This window comes from Anomaloglossus baeobatrachus, chromosome 5 (genome assembly GCF_048569485.1).
Source record: "Anomaloglossus baeobatrachus isolate aAnoBae1 chromosome 5, aAnoBae1.hap1, whole genome shotgun sequence".
In the NCBI taxonomy this organism is placed as follows: Eukaryota; Metazoa; Chordata; class Amphibia; order Anura; family Aromobatidae; genus Anomaloglossus; species Anomaloglossus baeobatrachus.
In genome coordinates, this window is record NC_134357.1 from 550,039,072 (window position 1) to 550,061,901 (window position 22,830).

General features: G+C 47.7%; 1 long non-coding RNA gene across 1 annotated transcript in view; it reads right to left on the reverse strand.

The window, feature by feature from the left end:
- Positions 1 to 1,135: 1,135 nt before the first annotated feature.
- Positions 1,136 to 22,830, reverse strand: part of LOC142312286 (uncharacterized) — a 106,860-nt gene continuing 85,165 nt past the window's right edge. Inside the window, exons 2-3 of the long non-coding RNA XR_012754350.1 lie at positions 2,643 to 2,736; positions 1,136 to 2,138 (exon numbers count right to left, since the gene is read on the reverse strand). This is a non-coding gene — a long non-coding RNA (uncharacterized LOC142312286). The remainder of the gene's footprint in view (positions 2,139 to 2,642; positions 2,737 to 22,830) is intronic.

Sequence of the window (22,830 nt, forward strand, 5' to 3'; positions counted from 1 at the left end):
ACTTTCACATTTTCACGGAACACATAAAACACACACACATTTTTCACATAATGCAGACGTTTAAGGGATGTTATGACCTGATTAAAAACTAGGACTTATCACACAGAGATCAGTCATCAGGTGTCTGGACTCTGGCGCCAAAACCCCCAATCCCAAACAGAACACACCAGGGTATCAAAGCAAGATAATACATTTTCTCACTTTTATGGAGTTGCGCAATCTCCCCCCTCATGTGGTCTGCCTGGGGGCAACTTCACGGCCGTCCCTTCATCCAGACGTCTCCTACTCTAGCTCCATGATGTCTTTTCTTTGCTACCTCAGACTGAGCCTTTGCCTGTCCAGTTAACTTGTTATTCATTAATCATTAATCCATCCCGTGCTTGTCACTAAAACTGTTCACCAGAGAGCGGAGTCCAATGAATCACCACTCATTCCTAGACCTTTCACTATTTCACTGCCACCACAACCCTCATGGTTATCTCCTGGCTAAGTGTATTACCCATTTCTGCCTGCCTTCCTCTGGTTGTCTTCCTTTGTGTCTTATCTAGTGTGGTACTACCCGTGGTCTTCACCCCTGCCTTTCAACTGGCATCTCAAGCACCTCATAACTTGGCCAGTGACTACACCAATAGTTATGCCCTTTGTCCTACAACTTGCGGTACCTCCAAACTGACTTCAGTGCACTCTATCAGTTTTCAGGTGTGTGGACTCTCAATGTTGAGATTTATGACTTGGCCAATGACTGCACCAACAGTCACATCACTAAATCCCCTAAAGCCTTGTGGTGAGGGACGGTATGTACCCTAGACTTATCTTTGCATATGTGTAAATCTTATACATCAACCAGAGGGTAAAACAGAACAATCATAGGCAAGCTAGTAAAACAAAAGCTTTCTCAATACTTTCTAATACCATGTGGGGTAGTTGGTACACATAAACAGACAGGGAGCAAGAAGACAAAGATGACAAACTTATCCCCTTGTCTCGAGGTGGTGTCGCTCATTATGGGTATACCGTTTTTGGGCGTCTCCTCGTATGATTCTAGCAAGCCAGTACAACAGGGGAGATAAGTCCTCACGGCAGACACCATAGGAAAACGTCCTGCACCCTCAAGGCAGACTCATACATTCACACGGTAGTCATACAATAAACACTTAAAGTAACAGCACATAAAACTATCCAATCCAATATATATCATGTATCACTAGGATATTCTACGGTTCTTTGCCAAATAATATGGGCAGGATATATCAGGAAGATTGGCTATAACATACCTCAAGATCCGGCTACAGGATAGAAGCCAGTGGAGACACAGAAAGAGATTTGTAAGAAACTAAGGTTCTTACCCACACCGGTGTTTGAGTCTGTGTGTCCTCTGGTCCTCAGCCTGCAGATGCCGGGTCTCACGTATTGGGGTCTTCTCCTGTCCCATCTGGGTCCCCAAATTGATAAGGTGGTCTAAGCCAGACCATTTAGATATATTGGAAGGTAGCCAAATTAGATGGTAAGACTGCAGTCTGAATGCAATTGACGCAGAGTCAATAATGAGCCTGGGTAAAATGCAAATGCCATAAGTTTTATTGAGCGAATCATCCCATATTTATACACAGGTAGGTGTGTGGACGTGTATGTGTGGACGTGTTAGCCAAAGTCCATTATGATCTAATGCATCGCATGATCATGTCTTAATATTATTCCTGACATCTGCAGTTTTGGTATAGCTAAGTAATATCTGGTCAATACATTTATTTCAGCAGAAAATTATGCTTCGCACGTAATTATCTTTATTACAGTAATATAATCATAGGTGTGCCTGGTACAAACTGGTATTTTGTGTAATATTCACTGAGAGTCTATGGGTCATCGTGACCAATTAAACTGTGTTAAGCATATTGAATCTTTATTAAGCAGTATTTTGTATTAACTCCTGAAATAGGGGTCTTACTGCCCTGTCAGTACCTAGCATGACGTCATAGCCCTGTGACCAGTCTAGCCAATGAGATAATAGAACATTCACACGTGACTGGTCACATGCTATGATGTCACGGAAGGTCCTTTTGTTACCGGGCAGCACAGCGATGATCGGACTCGGAAGGAGAAGAGGAGGGAGACAGAGTCTGCAGGACGCGTCACGGGACCTGTAGGTATAAATGACAAATGACAATGTTTATTATTAACTGTATTCATTATTTTACAGCCCTCCACCCCATCCCATAACTGTAAAGTCAAAGATCAGTGATCGAGGTGCAAGATAATGTTATCTCGATCCCAATCCCTACAAAATTATCAGGCGAGTCTCCCCGGTCCCGACCATCGGGGAGATTGCCCATCCGTAGTTACTTCACACACTCGAGTACTATGAGTATGAAAATTATGACAAAGTATTCCAGCAGGACAACGACCCGAAGCACAGGTTGACATTAGTGTAGAAATGGCTCAATGACAATGAGGTAGAGATGCTGGATTGTCCACACAGTCCCCAGACCTCAATCCAATCACACACTTGTGGGTAGAGTTGAAGATAAAGCTGTATACATACATAGTATTAGTACCTGCTACACTTAAAATAATTATATAGAAATGTTGGAATGCTATAGGGTTATGGATGGAACGAATGAAAAAGGATAATTATTTGAAAGTACCTGTAATTAAGAAGTAGATTGATATGGTCTTTAAGAAGATGCTTGAAGTCCAACATTTTTTTTCCCAATAGTGTGGGAAGGGTTGAAGGTGGAGCTATACAAACATAAATAAATTGATAATTGATATGCAGAAATAGGGGAAAAGAAGAGAAATATATATAATATCTTCTTAATAAATATATTCTGTTTAGAAGCTATTAGTGTCTCCTTTTTTTTCTTGAGCGCCAGTGGTTTTCTATTAAAATGTATACATACATGAGTGAGCCGACCAGTATGGACCAACACTGACCATGTAGAAGAGACCTGGGGTCAGATTTTGGTCTAGACATCGAATCTGATGGAGAGCCCAGAAGGATTCAGGCAGAGCGGAAAGTCACAGGGGATTTACAGTATACTAACAAGATAACATTACAGTAACAATGCAGAGAAGAATCTGCATCACTGATCATTGCTGAATAGCGGCAAGTCACATCTATGTATGAGAAGCCAAGATGGTCGTCTGTAACATGAAGGTCGTCTCACGCTCAGAGCTGTAGAGGACGGAGAGATATGGAGCCTGAAAGCCACAAGGGCAGAACATTGTTACCCTTCTGCTTGTCACTGCATATATTGTACATGATGGCTCCTCCTCATACACAATCTTATCCAAATGGCTTTGCTCTGTACACATCGTATACACATATGGCTCCGCTCCGTACACATTGTATACACATATGGCTCTGCTCCGTACACATCGTATACACATATGGCTCCGCTCCATACACACATCATACACACACAGCTCCGCTGCACTCCACTCACGTCATACACATGCGCCTCCGCTCTATACAAACGGCTCCACCCTGTACATTTCATAGACACACAGCTCTGCTCCATACACATCGTATACACATGACTCCACTCCATATAGAGCAAACACACTCTGCTCCGTACACCTCATACACACTCGGCACTGCTACATCCACACTGTAAGGCTATGTGCTCACGTAAGTGCGTTCTGCACCGCAGTGTAAAGTCACTGCTTGTGCCATTCAGAAAGTAGCTGAAATGCTGTGTTCTGAAAGTTTGGTGTCTGCAGAATTCGTGTGTTCTGGATGCTGCCTCTCCCATAGACAGAGTGGAGAAAGCATCCAGAACGCACAAAACAATTGACATGTTACTTTTTAGAACGCAGCGTTTTGACAGCATGCAAAACGCTGTGTTCTAAAGAGCAACGTGAGGATGGAATTTGCACAATCTACATAGATTGTGCTGCGGACGCAGGCTTTTACGCTGCGGTGCAGAACGCAGCGTAAAAGCATGTACTGTAATTACACAACGTGCGCACATGGCCTAAGAGTATTAGTGCATGTTGTGTTCTGTAAGTGTCAAAAAAAAATGCACCCTCTAACAACTGTAAACACTACGTTTGACAAAAAAAATGCATCCAAAACGCATGCATTTTGGATGCATTTTGCATGCGTTTTGGATGCATTTTTGACAGTGCGGTCCCACGGCAATTCAGCTCTGCTACATGCCCGCTGACAGCAGACACAAACAGAACAGCGCGATGAGAATGAACTCTGATGAACGTCACCCGACTTCATTGTGCGTGGGTCTGTCTCGGTGTCCCGGCCTGATTTGCGGTCACTGGTGAAGAACTCACCGGTGACCACAAATCCCATGAGTGACTGAAGTGAGCTGTGCGATCACTGGTGACGTCACTCAGATTACTTGCGGCCAGCTGGAGTCCTCCACCAGAGACCGCAAATCACCTGAGTGAGGGAACTGCTGATCACGCGGCTGACTTCAGTCACTCGGTCGACTTGCTGTCACAGTTGGAGGATCCAGCTGTGGCCGCGGGTAACCTGAGTGATGTCATTGCTCATAGTGTGACTCACTTCAGTTGCTCCGTGGAGCTGATAAGAGAGCAGTCAAGGGCTGTAGCCGCTCGCTATCAGCTTCCGATGTAGAAGAGCTGGATGTGTCGTGGGACCTGGTGTGGATTACGTCAGACCTGGAGAGATATTTGGGGATTAATAAAGTGGCGAAAGAGGGTGATTTTTTTGTTTTTTATTCCAAACAAAGGATTTTTTGGGTGTATGTGTTTATTTACTTTAACTTACAGATTAATCATGGGGGGTGTCGCGTAGACACCGGCCATGATTAACCTAGGACTTAGTGGCAGCTATGGGCTGCCATTAACTCCTTATTACCCTGATTGCCACCGCACCAGAGCAATTCCGGATGAGCTGGGTAAAGTCCCGGGACTGTCGCATGTAATGGATGCGGCAATATCGGGCGGCTGCTGGCCGATATTTTTAGGCTAGGGGGCTCCCCATAACGTGGGGCTCCCCTTCCTGAGAAGACCATCCTTCAGCCATGTGGCTTTACCTTGGCTGGTATCAAAATTGAGGGGGGACCGCAGACCATTTTTTTTTTATTTATTTTACTACACTATATAGACCCACCCACTGGTGGCTGTGATTGGTTGCAGTGAGACAGCTGTCACTCAGCGTGGGGGTTTGTCTGAATGCAACCAATCATAGCCGCCGGTGGGCGGGAGAAGCAGTGAATACGAGATGAAATAATGAGCGGCTGGCATTTTCAAAAGCAGGAGAAGCCGCCAGAGCAGTGTGACAGCGGTGCAGCGCCGTGGCGGTGATCAGTGAGTAAGAGAGAGGGGCGAGAGAGAGAGAGACCGACAGAGAGGCCGGTTTCAGACGTCCGTGTTTAATCAGGTACCAGTCACACGCATGGGCATATAGTATATATAGGAGAAAAAGAAACAGGTTTATCGCCGCGCTAAAAACCACAGATGCTGTCTATTAAAAGACTTCCTTATATTTTCACAGTTCTACGCGTTTCAGAGACATCTCCGTCTCCTTCCTCAGGAAAAAGAAATTTTGCTTCAACAAATGGCAGCCAGGACCTATATGTAGGCGTCCATGCTGCCACGTATGCATTTTCGACGTCATCAGCCCATATGACTCAGAGACATGACTCAGCGCCATATGGAGAAAAAAAACACACTGAACAATTAAAAAAAAAGCTCATTACATACATAATACAAAAGACAACATTTTAAAAAGAAATGTATGAAAATGAATAAATAAATAAATAAAACATTTCTGAAAAATGTATCCATTTTTTTGTTTATCAAAAAACAAAAAAGGGGGGCGGATGATTTTCGAACCTGGAAGGTATTTAGGAAAGTGAAAAAGCTGGTGCTTAAACCCCAGCTCTAAACGGGAGTTTAGTGAAAGTGAACAGGTATGAATGCTTGGGTGTGATAAATTCAGGTGTATTTCTATAATATACATCGACCGATATAAGGAGCAAAAATAATTAAGATTGTGGACGGTGAATTTATAGGGATAATGAAGAATTATAGTGTCAAAAATTATTAAAAATGATTTTACCATTCTATAAATATAATTATATGTGCTTAAATACAAAAGGAAAATTAGCGCAGGAACCTTACATAGATCGCGGTGAATATATCTCTACCTGTCAGTGTTAGAGCAGTAGTCTAAATGACTACACATTAGAATGTGAAGACAAAAGAAAAAGAAATCCCTCAAAAAACACTTCAGGGGGAATACATCAGGGTGCTGCAGGGAACTGCATCCTTTGCCCAGGGTGCAGGGCCTACCCCCATGGTTCCAGGTTCCCAACAATCGGTGCCACTACCATCAATACCACAAATCCCAACCAACACCTCACATCATACCTGTCAAGACACACCAGTGGGTTAGTCTAGCTGGAATAGGGCCACCCACCTAGGAGTCAGGCAGACTGGTGAGAGGGATGGAATTGAGAGCCCTCAAAGTGTGAGGAGCTTGACCGAAATTGGGTCACAGACAGTGGTCCAGGACCAGAGGAGTTGGGGACCACTTGCAGGGACGTTGGACAGGGGTGTGACAGACGTAGTCTTGGAGGACTGTCGGCACCAGAAAGCCCAACAAACAGACTGGTGCCGAGCACAACGGGGTACAGGACCCGATTCAACGTCCTGATAATTAACCTGGGAGGGAGAGTATCTTCACGAACTTCCCAAAGAGCTCAGAGATTGAAGGCATCAGCACAACGAGGGAGATAGGGTTTTCCAAACAAAGCAACCCACTGAATCCCAAGTGCCAGCCATCAAGAGCACAGCTACACTACACATAGTGAGCGAGGCCCCAACAGCTTCAAGCCAAGGGGCCACAACAGAGAACTAAATTGTGTACGGATGCAGGATCCAGATCACCAAGTGACACCGGTGGGAGCGGACACCTGGACGAACTCCCCGCAGTGGCAGCGGTACACAGAGACTTTGGTTTACCTATAGTGTGTGTGTCTACTTTACAAACCTCAACCAACACCACAACTACCACAGTGAGTACCCTGTTCTCCCAAAGCTGCCTTCCGAAATCCACCAAACCCCAGAGTCCGGGGCCTTCCCTACCTGCGGAGGGACTGACACTTTGCTGCTCCACACCATCTGCCCCGGTACTCCTTCCAGCAGCGGCGGTATTCCCATTACCGCAACCCGCAGGTGGCATCACAAACTTCTCCCCTGTAAATAATCCCCTTTCAAGGATCGGAGTGTTTGCTGACCCGGGTCCGGACCCCTTGCGCTACGATCCCGGATCCGAGCACCTTGGTCTGCACCGGGGCGGCACATATACTGCAAGCACAGTGACATAAAAGAGGTCATTGGAGCTCCCAATTAACTCTGATGACATCCTGATGACCCCCGTGACACCTGCGCTACAGCTTCACGGGTTCATCAGAGTTCATTGGGAACTGTGATGAGTCCCTGATGCTGTCCCTCGATGCTCCGACTTCCAGGTTCTCACTACACACACACACGTATACACTGAGCACATACACACACACAGCAGACACACATGGATACACTAAGCACATACACACACGTAGCGCACATGCATGTATACACGGAACACACACACACTCTGCTGTATACTCACCCAGCATGCGCTCCCCGGCACTGAAGTCCCCGCGATGCTCCGGCTTCCAGCTCCACAGGGCACTGAATATTCAGTGAGTATAATGAGCGGGGGTCAGGAGCTGAAGACAGCACCACTGGATACAGGTAAATATAGAAAATCTTTTTATTTAAAACACACGTTTCCTCCGGTACTGTCACACTGATGTCACACGGATCACAGTGTGTGATCCGTGTGACACCCATTCTGCCAGAAGAAAAACGGACATTTCTCCGTGTGTGCGTCCGGAGTCACATGGTAAGCGCGACAACACGGACGTGTGAGTAATTAGCATATAAAAACATGGGTACATGTTAAAAACAGATGTCATGGGGGGGCGGAGCTGGACATGGCCGAGTGAGGACGCTACTTGCTGGAGCTCCTCTAAATAATCCCCTATAGTGCCGGTGTACTATCTATAATGGGCAAATCTGCTCCAAAGAAGAAAAAGCCCAGCACCTCAGGGCAGCCCCCTGCATCCCAGGGCAAAATTGGGGCTTACCTCACCCATACTAGGGAGCCTGGGACCCTGTCACAGCCAGGAAGGGAACTGCGACCTGCAGGGCTTGAAGGAAGCACCATCCCGGTGCCCGAGGGGGCGACAAGCCTGGAGTCCCAAAGGAGACAAGAAGCAGCAGAGACCCCCCCACGATCCGGGAAGACCCTCCAAAAGACCCATGGCGGGAGCTGGCGGATCCACCACAACGGGAGACGCGGTACCACCAGCGGCGCCATTCCAAGATGGCGGCCGCGACCTGGAGACGCTAGCAGGCGGACCAGGGCTGGAGGCCGGACCGACCACGAGCGCAGCTCTACTCACCTCGCCCTCCGCTGCACCTCTGACGGAGCCGGGGAGCCCTGCCATCCTGCCTGCAGCCGGCGCTAGTGGAGCTGGGGGAAGTGTGGCGTGCGGGCGCGGGGCACACAGGTGCTCGGGCTCAGAAGATGAGTCACCGCTGTGGGCCCGAGCACTGAAGAAACAGGCGCTGCAGGAAGAAGCTGCACTGCAGGCACCAGCAGCCCTGTCCTCACCCACAGGCGCAGCGATCAGAGGTGAGGGGGGAACAGGAGCCGGTACTGGTGGCCTGCTGAACTATAAGGCCCAGGTACAGGGGTCTCAGGAAGAGCTGGGAAGCGGGACCCGAGCCAGAAGGGGGCGTAGCAGCATCAGCCTCTTATCAGGAGACACACGACGCCCAGGGGGACCTGGAAATAGTGGAGGGCCCCATGAACTTTGGATGGCTGCCAATGAGTCCTGGGGGATACCCCAGAGGGAAGTGCCCCCTCCCTCCCCAGATCAGTGGTCCACCGGATCCTCCTGGGCTGAGAGCCCAACTGCCGCAGGCGGGGACCTAGAAAGGGGCCCATTGATCCCCATGAATGGGGGTCCCAGGGTACTGGGGTCACCACCAATTTGTCATGCATCTATGCCACAAGTATGGGACGATATAAAGAACCCCCAAAACACACAAACGCTAATATATGGTCCAGCCTTGCAGGATTCTTTCTATGCATACCCCACTATACCTCACGCTGCCGCCTCGAGGGGCGAGGATCGCCCGGCATCCCTGGCAGACCTACGGGCACTGTTACAAGCAATCCCCACCAAGAACGACATCGCAGCATTGGCCAATCAAGTAGTGGCGGAGTGTAAGCAGGAATTTATCCAGCTGCGGCAGCATCTCTCCTCACTTACTCATAGGGTTGACACCCTGGCGGAGCAACAATCAAATTCCCAGATGTCCATTCAATCTATCCAGGAGACTGTAGAAAACCAATCCAAGCAACTATTTGCCCTTCAACAACATGTGGATGACTTAGAAAACAGAAACAGACGGAACAATCTACGAGTTAGAGGTCTCCCGGAATCTATTGCTGCTCCTGATATTCCCACTGCTCTCCGTGCCATTTTTAACAATTTGCTAAAGAGGCCACCGGGAGCTGCCCTTGAACTTGATAGAGCCCATAGGGCTCTACGCCCTCCAGATCCAAATGACTCCCGCCCGAGAGATATTGTATGCAGAGTGCATTTTTTCGCTATAAAAGAGGCCATTCTACAAGCAGCCAGGAGGAAACAGAATCTGTCATACAATGACTCTACTATCCGCATAATGCCAGATCTCTCACGGCACACTCTGGCCCAACGTGCGACTCTTAAGCCCCTTCTTGATGTCCTAAAAGAGAGGGGTTTACCGTTCCGGTGGGGATTTCCATTTTCCCTTTCGGTACAGAAAGATTCCCGATGGATGGTCCTATGTTCCCCAGAGGACATCCCGGCTTTTACTGAGAGTCTGAATTTGCCAACAATCTCTATTGCAGCCTGGCCAACCACTCTACTCCAGCCTTGGGTGCCCAGGGAACGGCTTGCCTCTTCCAGACCAACTCCTCCTTCCGAGTCCAGCGGGGGGTTGCCTCCAAGAGGAGAACGGGGCCGCAGGGCGGGCCGTCCGCGGTAACCAATGTGGAGGAAATTAATAGCTGAATACGCCTATATGACTTATACTTTTTACAGTATTTTACAGTATTTTGAGTTGCTGGGCTTCCACACGTTACATTCCAGTCTATTCATAGCCCGTACTATATAAGAACTTGTTACTTTTACCGGTGTCTATGGTTATCCTTAATGTTTTTTAGTTTATATGGAGCTCTGCTCGGTTATGTCTGACATCCTTTCTCCCCAAATAGGTTGGGATCCCGTCCTGCCTAGATGAGGCGGATATGTTCCCTAGGAACGTTTGTTCAGATTTAGTTTGTTGTGCTAGGCTTTTTTTGCCTGTTGTTCTTATTGTTCTCTTCTCTCTCTTCCTTTCTTACCCGCTACATTCTGCATTCCTTAAAGGCTACTTTACACATTGCGATATCGGTCCCGATATCGCTAGTGTGGGTACCCGCCCCCATCTGTTGCGCGACACGGGCAAATCGCTGCCCGTGCCGCACAACATCGCCCAGAGCCGTCACACATACATACCTGTCCGGCGACGTCGCTGTGACGGGCGAACCACCTCCTTTCTAAGGGGGCGGTCCGTGCGGCGTCACAGCGACGTCACTGAACCACCGCTCAATAGCAGCGGAAGGGCGGAGCTGAGCGGAACGTAACATCCCGCCCACCTCCTTCCTTCCTCATAGCGGCCGGGAGGCAGCTAAGGGGAGCTTCCTCGTTCCTGCGGCGTCACACGCAGCGATGTGTGCTGCCGCAGGAACGAGGAACAACCTCGTTACTGCTGCAGTAACGAGATTTGAGAATGGACCCCCATGTCGCCGATTAGCGATTTTGCACGTTTTTGCAACGATGCAAAATCGCTTATCGGTGTCACACGCAACGGCATCGCTAATGCGGCCGGATGTGCGTCACGAATTCCGTGACCCCAACGACTCCGCATTAGCGATGTCGTAGCGTGTAAAGCCCGCTTAAGTCTTCTTTTCTTTCTATCTTCAGCGGCTGGGCTGATCGTGTTCGATCCCTTCTCTTATATATTTCTAATATCCTATTCTTTTATAGATGGCGGACCTAACCATCGCTTCTTTCAACACTAGGGGCCTCAATGTTCCGGAGAAAAGGTCACAGATATTATATCATCTCCATAAAAGGAAGGTGAGGATAGCGTGTCTCCAGGAGACACACTTCAAACAAGGACATGCCCCTATTCTCAAAAATAAATATTACCAGACGTGGGTGTCCTCGGACAACCCTGACTCCCGCTCTAAAGGGGTGGCGATAGCCATCCATAAATCCCTCCCACATCAGATCCTAAAGTGCACGACAGATAGTCTTGGAAGATATATAATTCTTTCGCTGAGGGTGGGGACCCACATCTTCACAATAATTAACGCATACGCCCCAAATCAAAGACAGGACAGATTTATTTCCCGTTTGATCGACGTCGCGATTCCCCTGATACAGGGTACAGTGATTTTCTGTGGTGAACTTAATGTCACCCTAGACCCTACCTTAGACAACTCAAAGGGGAAATCTAGCATTGCATACTCTACCATTAAACGTATTAAAAAAGCTTTATTGCGCATTCAATTGTTCGACACCTGGAGAATACAGCACCCATCGGACAGAGACTATAGTTTCTACTCCCACACCCAGGATTCCTATAGTCGTCTTGATTACATACTAATATAACATAGCGCGCTCCCCTGGATCCAACACACGAGAATGGATAACATATTGTGGTCAGATCATGCGCCGGTTTATTGCACGATTGAGATCCCCTCTCTTTCGACCCCTAGAGGGTCGTGGCGGCTAAATGAGTCATTGCTACTGGATGAGCTTTGTGTTTCTGATATCCAAACCTCTATTGCAAGGTTCATGGAAGACCACTCGGTAGCTGACACAGCCCCCACTTATAAGTGGGAAGCATTGAAATGTGTCCTACGAGGTATTTTTATTAAGCACGGGTCCCGAATCAAGAAAGAAAAGGCCCAGGATATAGTAAAAGCCCTCCATAGGGTTTCTGAACTGGAGCTCATCCACAAGCGAGCCTTATCGGCCACAAATTTACAAGCCCTCTTACGAGCTAGGTTCGAGGTTAAAAAATTGCTTGATTCCTCATATCAACGTCTAATGCAGGTGGGAAAGGGGAGGTTTTACGAGTTTGGGGATAAACCCGGCAGACTGTTGGCAAACGCGTTGAGGGAGGAGAGAGCCCACACCCTTATCCCCTGCATTAAGAACTCACGCGATGAATTACTTGACGCCACCCCAGACATCTCAAACACCTTCCACAACTATTATTCAAAGTTATATAATATACCTGCTGAGCCCCCTAGCTCGGGTGAGGGGTACCCTTCAATGCCCTCACCTTTTAGATGTCTCGATAGCTCTGTAATCAATAGCTTGGAGAGCCCGTTTCTACTGGAGGATTTATTGGCAGTGATTCGCGACACTCCTGGCAATAAGAGTCCTGGCCCTGATGGGCTCCCCGCTAAATTTTATAAATCCTTTTCAGAACAATTATGCTCCTTTCCTTTAATTCAATTTCAGAATCTGTCCCCTTTCCGTCCCAGTCCACCACGGCTCATATCTCGCTACTCCGTAAGGCCGGAAATGACCCCACGACGTGTAGTAGTTTTAGACCAATATCGCTTCTCAATGTAAATTTAAAAATCTATGCCAAGCTTTTGGCAAATAGACTTGGCCCCCTACTCCCTGACTTGATCCACTTGGATCAGGTCGGGTTTGTCCCTGGTAGAGAGGCAAGGGACAACACCATAAAAACTCTGGATTTAATCCAACACGCACACACTAAGAAACTCCCCTTGATGTTGCTGTCTTTGGATGCTGAGAAGGCTTTCGACAGGGTTTCCTGGCAGTCACTTTCTCAGACCCTAGAGCATGTAGGCCTGGGACCGGTTTTCTCGTCTAAAATGATGGCTTTATATAATTCCCCGACTGCCCACCTTAAGATTAATGGCACTCTGTCGAGACCCTTCTCCATTCCAAACGGGACCCGACAGGGATGTCCCCTGTCACCGCTACTATATGTCTTAGTTATGGAACACTTGTTGTCGGCCATCCGGGCGAACCCGGACATACAGGGCATCAAGATCGCCAATCGGGAACATAAGTGCGCTGCCTTCGCTGACGATCTCCTTTTATATCTGTGTAACCCTACCACATCCCTCCCGTCCTTAATGACGGTGCTAGACCGTTTTAGCAAGTGGTCCAATTTTAAAATCAATTTCGATAAATCAGAGGCCCTAAATATATCTTTACCCCAATCAACTGTGAATGTTATAAAACCAAACTTTCCCTTCAGATGGCCACCTCATGGTAGTATTGGATATTTAGGCATTAAAATCCCTTCTGACCTGTCCAGGCTCTTTCAACTAAACTACCAAAGCTTCCTGTCACGGCTCGAGGGGGATTTAACTCTGTGGCATAGGGGCACTCTCTCATGGTTCGGCAGGATCAGTGCATTTAGAATGACGGCTCTGCGAAGATTGTTGTATTTGATACAGACGGTCCCGGTCTATGTTCCAGCAACCTACTGGGCCAAGATGCAACGTATATTCGGTCGATTTGTTTGGTCTGGAAGGCGTGCCCGTATAGGGAGTAGCATCTTAACTGGGACTAAGGGTGCGGGGGGAGCGGGATTGCCTGACTGCAGAAGGTACTACCTGGCAGCCGCCCATGCCAGGGTCCTAGACCTTTTACATAACTCTGGCTCTAAGCTTTGGGTTAGTCTGGCACAAAGTATGTGCCCCTTATCATTACCGACCCTGCCCTGGACCTGGCCGCTCCTCACCAAGGATAAGATTGAGATGTCCTATAGTACTAAACAAACATTGAAAACGGTCCACTCTGTGTCATCACGCAATCTCCTGATCCAGCCTAGAGGGCCCCTTATGCCACTGACCGATAACCCGGAGTTTTTACCGGGAGCATCATCAAACAATTTTCTGGGAAGCACGAAATTGAATCCTTTGAGACTAAATCGGGTGGCTCCGGGGGGGTCCCTCCTCCCACTACGGGAGATGACAGAGAGCCGTAATTTCAAACTACGATTCCATTTTGAATATGCCCAACTCAAACACTTCTTGACCTCACAAGACACTGTCGTGGCCCACCCTCCGCCCCCAAACACCCTTTGAAGACCTTTGCACTGGTTCCTCTGATACGCGCCATGCAATATCAAGAGTGTATAGGATTATGACGAGTGCAGTAGAGGTGTCACCTCCTCGCTTTTGTAAAGCATGGGAGTCAGAGCTCAATCAAATGATCTCCAAGAATCAATGGGAGCGGTGTTTCCGCCTGACCCACAGGTCCGTGGTTGCTACTAGGATGCAAGAAACCAGCTATAAAATACTTTCCAGGTGGTACAGGGTTCCGGCGTCTCTTCATGCATGGTGCCCCGAAATACCTGACACTTGCTGGCGCTGTGGAGCCCAAGGTGGCACCATGTCTCACATCTGGTGGCACTGTCCGAGCCTGTCGGCCTTTTGGAGCAAAGTACTGGCAGCCATACAGGAGGCCACAGGGATCGTAGTCCCCAGTCGCCCGGAGGCAGTCTTATTGTATATCTGTAGCATAGTGGAAAGGGTTTTTAAGAAATCTATCTTGGGCCACCTTCTCCAGGCCGCTAAGACAGTGATTCCTCGGCGCTGGAAAGATTCTAACCCTCCGACGTTTGACGAGTGGGTAACTGAAGTAAATGTGATTCACCGCATGGAAATGGTGATGGCCCAGTCACATGGGCAAACGGTGGAGACAGCCACTAAGTGGTTCCAGTGGGAATCTTTCCTATCTAGTAAAAAATTTCTGGACCTAATTTGACCTCCGGAAGGGGGGCACTCTGGTTTTTTTTTTTTTTGTTTCTCTTTCAGACAGCTTACGCCACACTTTCAACAAATCTTAGCTCAATAGACATTGTATCAGTCCCGGTCGCTTCACCATAGGCTAAGTGCGTTTTTTGCGGCGTTTTTTGGGTGCGTTTTTGGCCTCAAAACTGCAGGACTTTGCTTCCCCAGCAAAGTCTATGAGTTTTAATTTTTGCTGTCCGCACACATCTGTTTTTTTTCAGCTGCGTTTTTGTGGTGCCACAAAAACGCAGCATGTCAATTATTCCCGCGTTTTTCACTGCGCTTTTCATCCATTGAGTGCAATGGGATGTTGAAAGACGCAATGAGAAACGCAAATAGCTGCGTTTTGGTGCGTTTTGGTGCGTTTCTAAGACCAAAAACGCAGCTATAAACGCAGGAGGTGGGTAGTAAAGTGACGTGTACAGGAAGAGGATTCCTTCTGTCAGTAAATACAGAAGCGTGAATCCTCCCGGTACCGTCACCGCCGCGTCCACCTCCCGTCCTGTACATGTATGCTGCCATGCGGCGCCATGTACAGGCAGGAGGTGGAAGCGGCTGCGAAAACAAAAGTTAACAGTAGAAAAAAAAAAAAAAAGTTATACTCACCTGTCTGCAGACTCCCGGTGCCATGCCCGCTCCCATCTCCTCTCACGGTATCGCCGCTCCGGCTGTGTGCAGACGGCTGGGACACCTCCGGCTCCGATAGATGCAGGACCTGGCGATGGATCACCTGATGCAGTCACCTGACGCATCAGGTGATCGTAAGTATCGCGGTGACGAGGGCGCCCGGCCGGTATCAGCGGATGCGTCAGGAGACTTCATCCCTGATTACCGGCAGCTGCTGCAGCGATCAGACAGGATCAGACTCCCGCCCCATCGCTGCAGCAGCTGCCGGTAATCAGCACATAAGTGAGTATTTTTTTATTTTTTTTTTCTACTGATGCATCTGCTGATTGTATAATCGGCTTTTATACAATCAGCTGATGGGTGATGGGATTCAGGCACTTGATCCTGACACATCATCTGATCGCTTTGCCTTCCAGCAAACCGATCAGATGATATTGGATCCGGATTGGACGGCGCGGGACCCTGACCCAGGATTACTGCGGAGGGGGGTTCTTTATTTCAATAAAGATGGAGTCACTAATTGTGTTGTGTTTTATTTCTAATAAAAATATTTTTCTGTGTGTTGTGTTTTTTTTTATCATTACTAGAAATTCATGGTGGCCATGTCTAATATTCGCGTGACACCATGAATTTCGGGCTTAGGGCCAGCTGATAATATAAAGCTAGCCCTAACTCCATTATTACCCAGCGAGCCACAGTCACCAGGGTAGCTGGAAGAGTTGGATACAGCGCCAGAAGCTGGCGCTTCTATGAAAGCGCCATTTTCTGGGGTGGCTGCGGACTGCAATTCGCAGCGGAGGTGCCCAGAAAGCTTGGGCACTCTGCACTGCGGATTCCAATCCCCAGCTGCCTAGTTGCACCTGGCTCGACTCAAAAATTGGGCAAAGCCTATGTCATTTTTTTTTTTTAATTATTTCTTGAAATTCATGAAATAAAAAAAAAAAAAAAAAAAAAGGGCTTCCCTATATTTTTGATTCCCAGCCGGGTACAAATAGGCAGCTGGGGATTGGGGGCAGCCTGTACCTGCCTGCTGTACCTGGCTAGCATACAAAAATATAGCAAAGCCCATGTCATTTTTTTTTTCTTTTTGGGCAAAAAACTCCTGCATACAGTCCTGGATGGAGGATGTTGAGCCTTGTAGTTCTGCAGCTGCTGTCTGCTCTCCTGCATACACTAGTTCTGCAGCTGTCTGCTCTCCTGCATACAATGAACATTTTGAAGAAGGAAATGACATCAGACCTTTTTTTTTTTTTTGTCAACAATCTTTAATGGCATTGTGCACTGATTAAAAACGCAGTGAGCAAAAACGCAGCAAAAAACGCACCAAATCGCGGTAAAAACGCATGCGTTTTTGTCGCGTTTTTAGCCGCGGGTGCGTTTTTTGAGACAAAAACGCACATAAAAACGCAGCGTGAAAAAAAAAGCCTAGTGCGCACATACCCTAAAATGGACTGGAAATTCATGGTGGCCATGTCTAATATTGGCGTGACACCATGAATTTCGGGCTTAGGGCCAGCTATACAGCTAGCCCTAACCCCATTATTACCCAGCGGGCCACCCGGCATCAGGGCAGCTGGAAGAGTTGGATACAGCGCCAGAAGATGGCGCTTCTATGAAAGCGCCATTTTCTGGGGTGGCTGCGGGACTGCAATTCACAGCGGGGGTGCCCAGAAAGCATGAGCACCCTGCACTGTGGATTCCAATCCCCAGCTGCCTAGTTGTACCCGGCTGGACTCAAAAATTGGGCGAAGCTCACGTCATTTTTTTTTTAATTATTTCATGAAATTCATGAAATAATTTAAAAAAAAAGGGCTTCCCTATATTTTTGGTTCCCAGCCGGGTACAAATAGGCAGCTGGGGGTTGGGGGCAGCCTGTACCTGCCTGCTGTACCCGGCTAGCATACAAAAATATGGCGAAGCCCACGTCATTTTCTTTGTTTGGGGGGGCAAAGAAATCCTGCATACAGTCCTGGAAGGAGGATGCTGAGCCTTGTAGGTCTGCTCCCCCTGACTCTCCCTCAAGCATATAGTCCTGGATGGAGCATGCTGAGCCTTGTAGTTCTGCAGCTGCTGTCTGCTCTCCTGCATACACTATTGGATGGAGTATGCTGAGCCTTGTAGTTCTGCAGCTGTCTGCTCTTCTGCATACACTAGTGGAGAATGAAGAACACATTGAAGAAGGAAATGACATCAGACCTTTTTTTTTTGTTCACTGATAAAAAATGCATAAAGACGCAGTGAGCAAAAACACAGCAAAAAAACGCACCAAATCGCGGCAAAACGCGTGCGTTTTTTGCCGCGTTTTTTCGACGCAGGTGCGTTTTTAGCGGCCAAAAACGCACAAAAACACAGCGTCAAAAAGACACAGTGTGCGCACATAGCCTTACTCTCATTCTGCTTTTTATCTCTCCTCCTCCTCTTCTGAACTACCCTTTCTTCTCTGGATTCTATGACTTTACTTGCCTTAACCTCCTCTTGTTGTTTTATCATTATCTAAGGCCTTAAATGATTATCTATGTACCATTTCTGCCATCCATAGAATATTACAAAGCCCGCGAAGGCTTAGCGTTGCATTGACTTTTGATTAGCATTATTGATACAACATGGATGTGTGTTCTAATACTGTATTCTTTTGAAAATTAATAAAATTTTAAATTGAAAAAAACCCAGATGTCATACGTACCTAAAACACGGACGTCTGAAACCGGCCAAAGAGAGAGACCGACAGAGAGAGAGAGACCGACAGAGAGAGAGAGAGACCGACAGAGAGAGAGAGACCGACAGAGAGAGAGAGACCGACAGAGAGAGAGAGACCGACAGAGAGAGAGAGAGAGACCGACAGAGAGAGAGAGAGAGACCGACAGAGAGAGAGAGAGAGACCGACAGAGAGAGAGAGAGAGACCGACAGAGAGAGAGAGACCGACAGAGAGAGAGAGAGAGACCGACAGAGAGAGAGAGAGAGAGAGACCGACAGAGAGAGAGAGACCGACAGAGAGAGAGAGACCGACAGAGAGAGAGACCTACAGAGAGAGAGAGACCGACAGAGAGAGAGACCGACAGACAGAGAGAGAGAGAGACCGACAGAGAGAGAGAGAGACCGACAGAGAGAGAGAGACCGACAGAGAGAGAGAGACCGACAGAGAGAGAGAGACCGACAGAGAGAGAGACCGACAGAGAGAGAGAGAGAGACCGACAGAGAGAGACAGACAGAGAGAGAGACAGAGAGAGAGACCGGCAGACAGAGAGAGACCGACAGAGAGAGAGAGACCGACAGAGAGAGAGAGACCGACAGAGAGAGAGAGACCGACAGAGAGAGAGAGAGACCGACAGAGAGAGAGAGACCGACAGAGAGAGAGACCGACAGAGAGAGAGAGAGAGACCGACAGAGAGAGAGAGAGAGACCGACAGAGAGAGAGAGAGAGACCGACAGAGAGAGAGAGAGACCGACAGAGAGAGAGAGAGAGACCGACAGAGAGAGAGAGAGACCGACAGAGAGAGAGAGAGAGACCGACAGAGAGAGAGAGAGAGACCGACAGAGAGAGAGAGAGAGACCGACAGAGAGAGAGAGAGACCGACAGAGAGAGAGAGACCGACAGAGAGAGACAGACAGAGAGAGAGAGACAGAGAGAGAGACCGGCAGACAGAGAGAGACCGGCAGACAGAGAGAGACCGGCAGACAGAGAGAGACCGGCAGACAGAGAGAGACCGGCAGAGAGAGAGAGACCGGCAGAGAGAGAGAGAGAGACCGGCAGACAGAGAGAGAGAGAGACCAGCAGACAGAGAGAGAGAGAGACCGGCAGACAGAGAGAGAGAGACCGGCAGACAGAGAGAGAGAGACCGGCAGACAGAGAGAGACAGAGACCGACAGAGAGAGACAGAGAGAGAGACCGACAGATTGAGAGAGAGACACTGACACTGGACAGTGAAGGAGCAGGACACTGTAAGATGAGCTCCTGATTCAACCAGAGTTTATACCTTATAATGAGCAGATTGGAGGACATAATATGGAAATCTACAGATATGACGGAATACTAAGCAGAATACTAAGCACACCGGACAAACATTTTAAGGATTTTAAGCAATGATAAGAAAAATCACAAGAAAAATTAATACACAGATAGAAAAGCAGGACAAGATTGCCTAGTGGAAACCCAGCAAACAGACCACCAAACCCTACCAGCACAGCGCATCACCAAGGTAAGGGCTTCATGCCAATACACTGCTAAAATAAGAATTGATCGTATATTACGCATTAGAAAATATAAAAGAAAGACCTTTAAAATGAAACTACATGGGGATTGCACTGTAGTCAATGCAGGAGACCTGGAGAAGGCAACTGGAGCTAGCAGGGGGCCTGACACATTAGTGATAACCTTCCCTGAGAAAGCCAAATCCAAGGAAGCTAGAAAAGCCATAAAACTGGACACTATCAAGAAAAACCCAGAGAAACTACTAATAGACTTTAATGAACAGGAGGAAAAAACAAATCTGTTATTCTACTCAGGGCACCATGAAGCCTGGGACCAGACTCTCAGCAAACATTACAAGAACATCAAAAAACGGGGCATTAGCAGGGGCAAACAAATTAGAGTACAGGATGAGGAGGACCCTGAAACCTATAATCTCTCCATAAATATTTATAGCAATGGAACTATCATGGTACAAGGAACGGAACAAAAAATGGAGGAATTTCATCAACAATTCCTGCACATTAAAAACCAAGTGAAAACCCTAATGAAGGAAGGAAGCATATCCACAAGTGACCAGACCATAGCAGACAGAATCTCCAGCCACCCCCCAGCCCCATCTACATCTCAATCATCACAACCCCCCAGGGATATACTCAGAGACTGCTTGTCCCAATTAGAATGCGAGTTTATACAATTCAAAGAAGAATTTCAAAGAAGCCAAGGTGAGAAAAATGAAAATGACCAACTGAGGGGAGAAATATCAAGGGTGAAAACAGACCTGTGGGAATTGCAAAGGTCACTTCAAGGGCTACAGGAAGAAAACGCATACCTCAAAGAAGAAATATGCCAGCTAAAATCCTCAATCCTACAACAAAAACTAGAGAGGGCACCTCAAAGTATAAGCACTCCCCCAAAACAAATGCCTGCACCAACTACCCTGGTGCCAGATATATCACAGACCTGCGACAACCTCAGCCAGACGGACTCTACACATAACCCCAGCAATAACAATACAGCCCCACCAGCACAGCAAATCAGGGTGTCCAACAACACAAAGGAAACCCCTACCATCAACCCCAGCAATGAAAATGCATCATCACAACAAACAAGGGCAACCAACACGCAAAGACCCAACACACAGAAAACAAATGGCCCAAATAAAACACTGGATCCTGACATAGTCCTAATAATAGACTCAAACGGGAAATACCTAGACACTCAGAGACTGTTTCCGAGGGCTCGGGTTAGAAAAATTCACTGCTCAACGATCCCACAAGCAGAGGAGGTGATCAGTAACCCATATTTCACAGAGCCCACACACCTCATACTACACACCGGCACCAACAATATCCACCAAGAGACAGTCACAAAGGACCTATCAAAACTCGCAATAGCAGCCAAGCAAAAATTCCCCAGAACCAAAATAATCCTGTCTGCCCTGCTTCCAAGGAAAGATATACACCAACAAATAACCCAGCAAATCAACTCAGAGCTGGCCGCCAGTATTACCTCAGCACCAAACATACAGCTGGCAAGACACCCTGAAATAACGCTCCATCACCTCTACGACGACAAACACCTCAATAAACAAGGAGTCAGCCATCTAGCAAAAGAGCTAAAGGACATGGTTCTAAACAGACCTCCAAGACCACAAGCAAGACACCCACCAAACAGATGGCAGCCCACAGAGATCCCCGGAGAGAGTCCACAGAGATGGCAGAAATACACGAGACCACATGCCCCACAATGGCAATACAAATCAACAGAGGGCAGCAACATGGCAGAAATAAGGACATTGCTCAACACATTGTGCAGCAAACTCTTGGGACACTACTAAAATATGCCACCCAAACCCACCACTAAATCCGGTTATGTCCTATGAAAATCTATCCTTCCTCATTATAAGGTATATCAACTAAATATGACATCCTTAGTTATCAGCAGCTGGAACATTCAAGGATTGAATGCCTCAGCTTTTGGGTCCAAGAAAAATGACCCAGACTTCAAACAAAGGCTAAAGAACATTGACATCCAGATCCTCCTGGAGACATGGGCTCGGGCAGAGGAGGAATCTCTCGCACCCATGGGATACAAGGAATTTTCTGTCTCTGCCCAGAAAAACAAGAACACCAAACACGGCCGCTGCTCAGGGGGTATACTAATATGGTACAAGGAGGAGATCCAAGAACATATCAAGGCAATAAAAAAGAGGAGAAAGCCATATCTGGATGAGGATAAGCAGCTCCATCCTCACCTCTCAGCAGGACATCTAACTCTGCGCAGCCTACATCCCTCCATCAGAATCCCCATACTTTAAGTTGGACATCTACGAGGAACTTCAGAGGGAGGCTGCCGAATTCCAGTCCAAAGGTAAGGTGCTCATCTGTGGAGACCTGAACGCCAGGACAGGTACAGAAAAGGACTACCTGTCACCTGACGGAAACACATACGTCCTGGGAGATGAGCCCTTCTACAGAGACTCAGTACAGACAACAAGAAACAGCTACAACAGAGTGGTGAATAAAAGCGGCAGAACACTGCTGAACCTGTGCCGGAGCTTGGGGCTGCATATACTGAACGGGCGCACCAGGGGGGACTCATTAGGGAGATTTACACTAAACTCCCACATGGGCAGCAGTGTAGTGGATTATGCCATAACAGACATAGACCCAGCAAACATAAATGCCTTCATAGTCACCCCCGACACCCACATGTCAGACCACAACCAGACACTGCTGTACTTGAGATCCACGGACAAGTCACCCACACAAAAGCCCCACTTGAGCTGTCTCCACAACTTGCCACCATCCTTCAAGTGGCCCAAACAGTTAGCCATTGAATATACCAACATGACCAACAGAACAGAGATTAAAGAGCTGCTTGTAAACTTTCACACAAAATCCTATACATCAAACCAGCAAGAGGTCAACCTGGCAGTAAACGACTTTAATAACATCCTATGTACCATGGCAGAGCTAGCAGACCTCAGAAGAACCAACTCCAAGAGACCTACAAATAAACAAGGCCAAAAATGGTTTGACAAAGAATGCAAGGCACTGCGCAACTCCCTAAGGGTAGCCTCAAATCAAA